At 44.8% G+C, this 9,984-nt stretch overlaps 1 protein-coding gene across 2 annotated transcripts in view; it reads left to right on the top strand.

Annotated features, from left to right (window-relative positions):
- Nucleotides 1–5,531, top strand: part of LOC148523020 (uncharacterized) — a 52,032-nt gene extending 46,501 nt beyond the window's left edge. Inside the window, exon 8 of one of the 2 annotated variants that reach the window (XM_088473302.1) lies at nt 5,260–5,531. The gene's annotated coding sequence lies outside the window, so the exon portion shown is untranslated. Of the gene's footprint in view, nt 1–5,256 lie in introns of both variants that reach the window. The other variant, XM_088473301.1, reaches the window with a different exon arrangement.
- Nucleotides 5,532–9,984: the final 4,453 nt, after the last annotated feature.

The following is a 9,984-nucleotide window of genomic DNA, read 5'->3' on the forward strand; positions in this document are numbered from 1 at the left end:
CCACTCCAGGACAAAATGAGAAAATCTTCATCCAATGAAAACTTCTCCCATTACAAATGTATAATTTTCTCCTGATTCCACCAAAAATAATGCCACATTATCTACCTCTCTATTTTATTTCTGGTGAAATTTGGGCATTATGGGGCTCATGTAGAGTTATATGATAACAGGACCATGCATATTATACTACTATATTAAAGAGGTCTTAGTGGGGTCATCTCCTACTGAGATTATATTATTATTATTATTATTATTATTATTATTATTATTATTATTATTATCTTTTATTTATGTGATACAACAATGTTTCCATAGCACAGTATATAAAGGTTACACAAAATACTAATATGCCAGAATTAGGTGGAGGATGTAGGACAGGGGTCTTCAACCTTTAAGACAGTGAGGGCCTCATTAAAAAAATTTGACAAGCCGAGGGCCACTAAGCTACACTGCGGTATTTTGACTCTGCTCCCTCCTCACACAATTATGACCAATAACTGCCCCCTTCTACAATTTGAATAATGTCCCATAACTGCCCCACTCTGTAGTGCCCCTTATACAGTGACCCCAGTAGTGGTCCCCCATATGCAGTGCCCTTAGTAGCGGTCCCCCTATGTAGTGCCCTTTATATAGTGCCCACAGTAGTAGTCCCCCCTATGCAGTACCCCCAGAAGTGCCCTTTATATAGAGCCCCCAGTAGTAGTTCTCCCTATGCAGTGCCCCTAGTAGTGCCCTTTAAATAGTGCCCCCAGTAGTGATTGCCCCTGTGCTGTGCCCCCAGTAGTGCCCTTTATATAGTGCCCCTAGTTGTAGTCCCCCCTATGCAGTGCCCTCTTTAGCGGTAACCCCTGTGCAGTGCCCCCAGTAGTGCCCTTTATATAATGCCCCCAGTAGTAGTCCCCCCTATGCATTGCCTCCAGTAGTGTCCTTTATATAATGCCCCCAGTAGTGTTCCCCCCTTATGCAGTGTCCCAGTATTGGTCCCCTAAAGCAGTGCCCCCAGTAGTAGTAACCCCCAGTAGTGCCACAAAAGTAGTCCCCCCCGATGCAGTGCCCCCAGCAGTTCAGCAGTTTAGACAAAGACACATACTTAAAAAAAATAAAAATAAAACACTTATCTGAATCCGCACTCCGGCTCCAGCTCCCGCTGCCGTCCACCCCTCTGTCCTCCCGGGATGGCTCGCTCTGCATCATGGGAGAGACGTCATGGCATCTCTCCCATCACCCACTGCTAGAGCCGGAAGATGGAGTTCCTGAGTGAGCTCCAGACGGCTCCTGCAGTGGGCGCAGCAGCCAGTGAGAGTCTGTCTGCCTCTCATTGGCTGGCTGCCAAAGCAAACACACTGCCAACGGCAGCGATGTGCTTGTGTTTTGTGTGTAGTGCAGACTGCACTCACTGTGCTCTGCACTACAGTAACCATCGTTGGCCATGGGGAACGCGGGCCACTTGTTAAGACCCCTGATGTAGAGTGAAGCAGGTACTGCTCACTATAGTCTACAAGCTGGGAAATGGGTTGTCATAAAGAGGGAAATCAGAGTAGAGCTGGGAAAAGAAGATGATGGACAAGTAGGGGTGTTAGGGGGTGTTAGAATTGAATGAAGAGGTGATTTTTGGGAGAATGTTTAAGAGCTGGGAGATTGGCCATGGGAAAGTATGCTAGCAGATGGGGGCAGCACAGGATGGGGGCAGCACAGGATGGGGGCAGCACAGGATGGGGGCAAGACTGGATGGAGCTTCTGTGTGGTTTCTTTTAAAGATTTTCACAATATCTTGGTTGCACATAAATAAAATATGCTGTATATCAACCAATTGGCTAAATAACTACTGTTGTTAGTGTTGGTAATATATCTTATACTAGCTAATGTACCAGGTTTCACCTGCATAGACCTTAGATATTTACTGTTTCCATTTCCATCTCACCACTCCTGTAACACATTAGTCCTTCACCATTATAGTATTGAATCATTGCTATAGTAAGACATTCCTGTCTTTCACCTGTGTAGTAACACATTCCCCTTCCTCACCCATGTAGTAACACATTACCTACCCTCACTATATAAATAGGGGAGTCACACCAACTGCCAGTGATGTTTGGCAGCACTTAGGGTGACAGTTGGTGTGTGAATATGACCTGTGCCTTAGCACGATGAGTCAGTCAGGCAGGACAGTGCACAGGGGGAGGAGATATTTTAGCCCTTTCCACCCTCTTACGAGTCAAATTTTTAATAATTTCTTCTAAGTGGGTATCTACATCATGGTGTTCATCAGTCAATGAGTAAGTCAGGACATTTTATATATATATATTAGGGGTGTGCACCGGCCACTTTTCGTGTTTTGTGTTTTGGTTTTGGATCTGGATCTTTCTTCATGTTTTGGACCTGAATTGGTTTTGCCAAAACCACCCTTCCGTGTTTTGGGTTCTGGGTTTTGTGTTTTGGATCTGTATTTTTTTGAAAAAAAGCATAAAAACAGCTAAAATCACAGAATTTGTAGGTTTTTCTGCTCCTATGCTATTATTAACCTCAATAACCTTAATTTCCACTCATTTGCAGTCTATTCTGAACACCTCACACCTCACAATAGTGTTTTTATGTCCAAAAGGTTGCACCAAGGTAGCTGGATGACTATGCTAAGCGACACGAGTGGGCGGCACAAACACGTGACCCATCTAGGCGTGAAACTGCAGTGGCAGACAGGATGGCAGTTTGAAAAACTAGGCCCCAAACTGTACATAATGCAAAGAAAAAAAAGAGGTGCAAGATGGAATTATCCTTGGGCCCTCCCACCCACCCTTATGTTGTATAAACAGGACATGCACACTTTATCAAACCAATGATTTCAGCGCCAGGGTCTGCCACAGAACTGTGGCTGAAATGATTGGTTCGTTTGGGCCCCCACAAAACAAGCTGGCAATTAATCTGTCCCTGCACAAACTGGCTCTACGGAGGCAAGATGTCATCCTCATCCTCCTCATCCACCGATTCCTCAACCTCTTCAGTGTGTACATCCTCATCCTCACAGAGTATTAATTCGTCCCCGCTGGAATCCACAACCACAGGTCCCTCTGTACGTTCTGGAGGCTGGTCTCCCTGGAAGAGTTGATAATTCATTTTATGAACATCATCTTCTCCACATTTTGTGGAAGCAACCTCCTACGCCTTTCGCTGACAAGGTTCCCGGCTGCACTAAACACTCTTTCGGAGTACACACTGGAGGGGGGGCAACTCAGTTAAAATAGAGCCAGTTTGTACAGGGACCTCCAAATTGCTTCTTTTTCCTGCCAGTACAGGTACTGACTTGTCTGACATGCCTACTTGGATGCTGTCACTGATGTAATCCTATAACAGACAGACGCACGCTTGTCGCTGCAGCTTTGAGGATGCAAGTGCGGCTACAGCCCACACAATTCACAAAGACAGAAAAAAAAAGAATAATATTTTAATTGTTTGTGTAGCACACTTTGAGGGTGTCACCACCCTTTAACAGACAGACGCACGCTTGTCGCTGCTGCTTTAAGGATGCAGGTGCGGCTACAGCCCACACATTTCACAAAGACAGAAAAAAAAAGAACAGTATTTTAATTGTTTGTGTAGCACACTTTGAGGGTGTCACCACCCTTTAACAGACAGACGCACGCTTGTCGCTGCTGCTTTGAGGATGCAGGTGGAATCTAGACGGGATTTGGAACCGGGGACACACTACCTCCATCAATTGTCTAAATCCCACTGCACTAATGGCGGATACCAGATGCACGTCTAACACCAACATAGCAGTCAAGGCCTCAGTTATACGTTTTGCTTCAGGATGACTACTGTCGTACTTCATCCTCATCGCTATGGACTGTTGGAGGATCAATTGTTTAGTAAAAGTAGTGATGTTCCTACTTCCTCTCTGGGATGATGAACAACTCCCAGCAGCAGCAATAGCACTAGGAGGAAGTGGTTCTTGATCTTTCCCTATTTTATTTTTATCGGAGAAAGTTTGGTCCTCCATTTATGTTATATTGATATATACGTGCGGCTAAAGCGCACACAAACACAGAAAATATTTTTTTATTTTTGCTGGAGAGTAGTGCCGGCTCTTTACTTATGGGACACAGGCGCACGCTTGGCGCTGCTCCTTTGTTGATGCACGTGCAGTCACAGTGCACACAAGTCACAAACACAGAAAATATTTTTTTTTTTGGTTTGGAGTGTACTTTGGGGGTTACAGCACCCATTAACGGTCAAGCCAGCTGGCCCTTTACTTATGACACAGGCGCACGCTTGGCACTACTTTGTTGCCCGTGCGGCTACTGCGCACACAATTCACAAACACAGAAAATATATATTTTTTTGGTTTGGAGTGTACTTTGGGGGTTACAGCACCCTTTAACGGTCAAGCCAGCCGGCCCTTTACTTATGACACAGGCGCACGCTTGGCACTACTTTGTTGATGCACGTGCGGCTTCTGCGCACACAATTCACAAACACACAAAAAATATTATTTTTTTAGCACTTGGGGGGAGCACCCCTGATGGACAGAGCACCCCCTGGACAACACTACAGCACCCCTTTAGGACTGGGACACTGCACAGGACTTTGGAGTGGATACAGCCCCTATGGAGAACTGACTGCACAACACAGTCCAGCCAGCCCCTATGGACTTTGAAGTAGTGGACACAGGCCCTATTAACAGCAGCACAGCACAACACAGCCTGCCCCTATGGACTTTGAAGTAGTGGACAACAGCAGCACAGCGCAGCACAGCACAGCACAACACTACTCTGCACTACACTACACTACACAGCCCAGCCAGCCCTAACTCCCATCCTCCCTCTTCACTGTCCACAGCCGAGTGAGAAAATGGCGCCGACGCGGGTACCTTATATAGGATCCAAAACCCGCGAGACTCGGAAGGCGGGATGATGACGTTTTGCCTCGATTTCAGATCCGAGTCAGGTGGGAAAAGTCGAGCCTGACTCGGATCGGCCTCAGATCGGGGGGGTTCGGATTTCAGAAATCCGAACCCGCTCACCCCTAATATATATATATATATATATATATATATATATATAAATAAATATATACAAACATTACAAGTATGAGGTGCTTACCATACTGCCAGCTGCCCTGCTGAATTATACTGTGCATCATATAACACATGAATGTACACTATATAGTTAATGTTTTTTTTTTATAATGGATACATGAGTAATGCTGTAAAGTAACTATCTAATTTTAATATATATATATATTTTTTTTTTGTATCTTCAGCAGATGAATCTGGATCAGCAAGAAAATAAATTGCTGTGTATATGTGCGATGTCATTCTATACGAGGCTGATGAAGCAGGACAAAACAGTGCTCATTGTTCTATTATACACCTGATTGGTGAGGGTGACATGGCCTCTTCCTCCTAGTCACCACTTACAGGCTATACTTGCTCTCCTTTGTCCTCTTTAAATGTTCTGACCTGTTTTCCATCTTATGAGTTTGGAATGTACTAAATGTTCACTTCTACAAACAAATAAACCTATTTTGCTGCCATATATTGAATTGTCTCTGATTGTGCACCTAGAAACTTGCACTTTAGTTATATGAAATAAATGGTTTTATAAGTATTTACCCCCTTAATATCTATTATTGTAATTACTATATGCCATCTTGGCTGTGAGGATACATGGGTAATTATCTACCAGTTTTGCATTTCTGAGGGGACAGATATTAAAATGCAGTTTAATGAAACTAAGGTCAATTTAATCAGTGAAGACATTAATAGGTTTATCAATGGGACACTGTTTTATATAATAATTTGGGTACAATATTGTATTGGTTTGTTATTGAACAAGCATGTAAGTAGTATTACTGTGTCTCTGCTATCACCAGACATGGATATCTGAGGGGACCAGTTCTATTTAGCATTGAGCCAGAAATCTCTAACTATGGGGGCACAAACATTACTCTAAACCCTATCAAGAGATAGTTTGACACATTACATTTGTATGTTTCCCTTCTGGAGTCACTAAGGGCTCTATTTATTAACATTATTTTTACTAAAATAAAGTGAAAAAGGGTGTTTTCACACCCTTTTCACATTATTTTAGTTTCACCTGTAGTTACTATAGGGCAATTGGAGTAGAATTAGTAAAATTCTACTCCAACCCCCAGTATCACTTATTTTTAGTAAAGCAGATCGCATTTCCCATAATTGTAATGGGAAATGTGATCCGACCACAGTTACTAAAAATAAATTGTAAAAAAATACCGGGGGAAGCCCTGTGATAATAACGCCACCTGGACGTGGCGTTATCCAGGGTCTCCCCCGGTTACCAGGCTCCCACTCTGCTCTAATGGGGAGAGCAGAGGCGGGAGCTGGTACCAGTAATCAGCTGTGTGGTCTAAGCAGACCGCAAGCTGATTGCTGTAAAAAAAATTAAACATTTTTTTTTTTTTTTACTTACGTGAATCCAGGGACCGTTGATCGGGCCTCCGGTGATGGCTCCTCTCCGGTCAGCTGGTCTCCCACAGTGCACTGGGGCCCGGTCATCAGGTGATCAGGCCCCAGTGCAGTATGGGAGATCACCTGATCGGGAAGCCCGGAGAAGATTACCGGAGGCCAGGAGGATGGAGGTAAGTGTAATGAAGGGAGGGGGGGTGGCGGGGGCTCGCGGCAGGGGAGGGGGGGTCACGGGGATCCGTGATCATGGGGGGAGGGGCTTAGCGCCGGGGGCGGGGCATAGCGTCGGTGGGGGGGTAGCAGCGGTGGTCGGTCTGCGCATGCGCGGGCTCTTAGTTGCGGTATTTTTTCTGAAAATACCGCGACTAGAGTGCGGATGGGATCCGCAGGGACAGAGCTTTATCGCAAGCTCTGTCCCTGCAAGGGATTTATAGTAAATCCCTGTGATATTGCCTGAATTCGCAATGCGAATTCACTAGGTAATATCACCCTACAATCCGCATTCAATATGCGGATTGTAGTAAATAGAGCCCTAAGTGATATATTTAATGTATTACCAGTTATTTATATAATGCAGGGTACTCATATTCCTGTGCACATTACAAAGGAAATGTCAGTCATTCACATCAGTCCCTGCCCTAGTGGAGCTTACACTCTATCGTATGTTCCATATGTGCACACTGAGGTTATCCTACCCATTGGGGCTGGATTAGAGTAACTCAAATGAAGGCTGGTAGAGGACACTGAGGGGATTAGTTTGTATTCTAAGCTGACTCTTTCTGTATTCATTGGGTGCTTGGTGGAAAATAAATCTATTCCCATCTCATGAGCCTCACACAGACCTATCTGTGCATGAATTACATCTTCATTGTCCACATTACAAATAATGATTTTAGTATTCAGAAAATAATTAGGCAGGGAGCACATAAGCCTGATGTGCGATATTACATAGGTGCAAGGTAGCAGCTGTACAATCTGTAACAGCCAATATGCTAAGGTCTCAGGAGGGGTCTGGTGTAACTTGTAACCTCCTGACTACATTGCAGATCTGAGTGCTGCATCCTAAGACACAGCATCTGATCTGCTGCGAGACCATCGGCAGTCTGAGTAACCAGGAAGTCTGCGCCGAAAGAGGAAGACCATCGCCTCTGTACTCCCGTAGAACAGGGGTGACGCCCTCATTTGCCAGAACAGAGGCCATCCCCGGCCACTGTCCAATCAGGCTATGGTTTTGGGGACCTGCAAGATATCTCCCAGTAGAAAACTGTCTCATGTCGGGATATATTTACTAAAGGTTGATTTTGGCCGATATTGGCTTTTTGGTGTATTTATAGGTGATTTTAAGACGATTTGGCAAATCAGGATTTTTCTAAAATCAAAATCAACTACAGGATTGACTAGAAAACCAAAAAGCAAACAGACAGGCAGCTATGTGTGGTGCTCGTGGTTGTTTGTGAACATGCAGTTTTTGTTCCTCAATGAAATTTGTCACTGCAATGTGATTATTAATTTTCCAAAGATACTGTATATGGGTTAAATCTAAGAATGTTACTTTTATATCATCAACATACAGCAACAGAAAATAAGAAACAACCTAGGCCCATATAGGGCACTACCTCACTTCTTCAGCACTAATCACCAAGGACAGCCAGTCTGTGCACAAGTCTCCGTTCTGCCTGATTGTGGCCTCCTAGTCCACTGACCTCCTGGCCTGGCTCGGTTGCCACAGCCCAACCTGGGCTATATTCTCTGGGCAGCAAATAAATGTGGTCACATTCCTTTGTAAACTTGTTTGGATGGATTACACCTTCAAAGATCAGATTCAGTGGCTCACCAATGCCACCCAGCTTCCTTCTACTATTTATTTCTCTACCCAGTTGGTTATTCTTCTTCTATTTCAAAACATCCAATTATTTTTCTTGAACCTCGAGCCCAGTGGTTGTCAAACTTGGTCCTTAAGACCCCACACAGTTCACATTTTCCAGAATACCCAGCAGGAGCACATGTGTATTCATTACTCACTGACACATTTTAAAAGATCCATAGGTAAAGGAAATAATTTCACTTGTGATTCTGTGAGGAATCCTGGAAAACATGCACTGTTTGGTGTCCTGAGGACTGAGATTCAGAACCCCTGCTCTAGCCCAAGATTCTCTATAACCACATTAATCTCTTTTTGGCTGTACTTCGAACTTCAATATTTTCCCCCACATCAGAAGTACAGAGGTTAGGATCTTCATTTTGCACACTTTTAGTGACATCTGGCATTATTAAAGCAATGTCACAGACTTTAATGGGTACATTTACTAAAGTGAGAGTTTTTAGAAGTGAGTTTTAAAAGTGATGTTGCCCATAGCAACCAATCAGATTCTACTTTACATTTAACTAGCACCTTCTAGGACAGGGGTTCCCAACCACGGTCCTCAAGATACACTAACATTCCAGGTTTTAGGGATAGCCGTTTGCAAGTACAGAAACAGACAAATCTCAGGTGCGCAACTCCAAATTATTAATAATATATATAAATGCAATAAAATTTTGCAATCAATAGAGGTGTTTAGCATAATCATGGCCAAGGTTATGGGCCTACCCACTATATCCAGGTAACCTCTTTCGGGTAGGTCCCTAACATACTAGGGTTCAAATCCAGAGTGCAGGACCCCCCAAAACTGGCCCAGTCAAGCTGCCCCAGGGCACCACCATAGTAAGAAAAGTGCAGTGTAACGGGTAACGTAAAAAGCGGTTCAAAACGCAGATGGTAGAGTTTGGTGGTGGCAGTATCATTACACGCCCATGGCTCAGTGGGCGGAGTCAGTGACAGACGGTCACTGACGGTGAGTGGGAGTCCAATAGCGCTAACACGTGACCAGGGATGGCCTAGGCGAAAGGCGTCCGGTCACATCTGGTGGCATAGCGGTGGGATAATCCCAGGAGGCTTTTCGGTCACCTGATGAGAGAAGCCGAGTTACTCTAGAGAGGAGTAACTGCAGTTCAGGAGAACGCGCAGGATGGCTGATTACAGCGGAATGTCCAAGAATGATCTTGAGATGGTGTGCCAGGAAAAGGGCATTCCACTCCCTTACATTACAACTGCAAGTGACATGAGGAAGGCACTCAGGGGCTGGGAGGAGTTGCATCAGACGGAGGTGGAAAGTGCAGCCAGCGTAACAATGGACGCCCCTCAGAATGTGGTGAGAGCAACAAGTCCTGCCCCCTCTTACAGCAGTTATGTTTCTCAGCATTCCCCAGCATGGCAGGGATCCCAACGAATGGATACCCTAGCGGAGCTGGGAGAAAAAGCAACGGAACAAGAACATATGCTCATCATTCGCATGTGGCATGACGATCGGGCACCATGGGCCGTGGTACCCCAAGCACCGTTGCAGACTGCTATACCCAGATCAGGATGTATACAGTTTGCCAAATTTGCAGACAGCAATGGGGACATTGATGGACATTTGCCAGTATTTGAAAGGACTTGTAAATTACATGATTTACCCAAGCAGGAGTGGGTCAGACACCTTGTGCCCACACTGCACGGAGAG

Source organism: Taudactylus pleione, unplaced genomic scaffold (assembly GCF_031769625.1).
Source record: "Taudactylus pleione unplaced genomic scaffold, aTauple2 ptg000134l, whole genome shotgun sequence".
Lineage (NCBI taxonomy): Eukaryota > Metazoa > Chordata > Amphibia > Anura > Myobatrachidae > Taudactylus > Taudactylus pleione.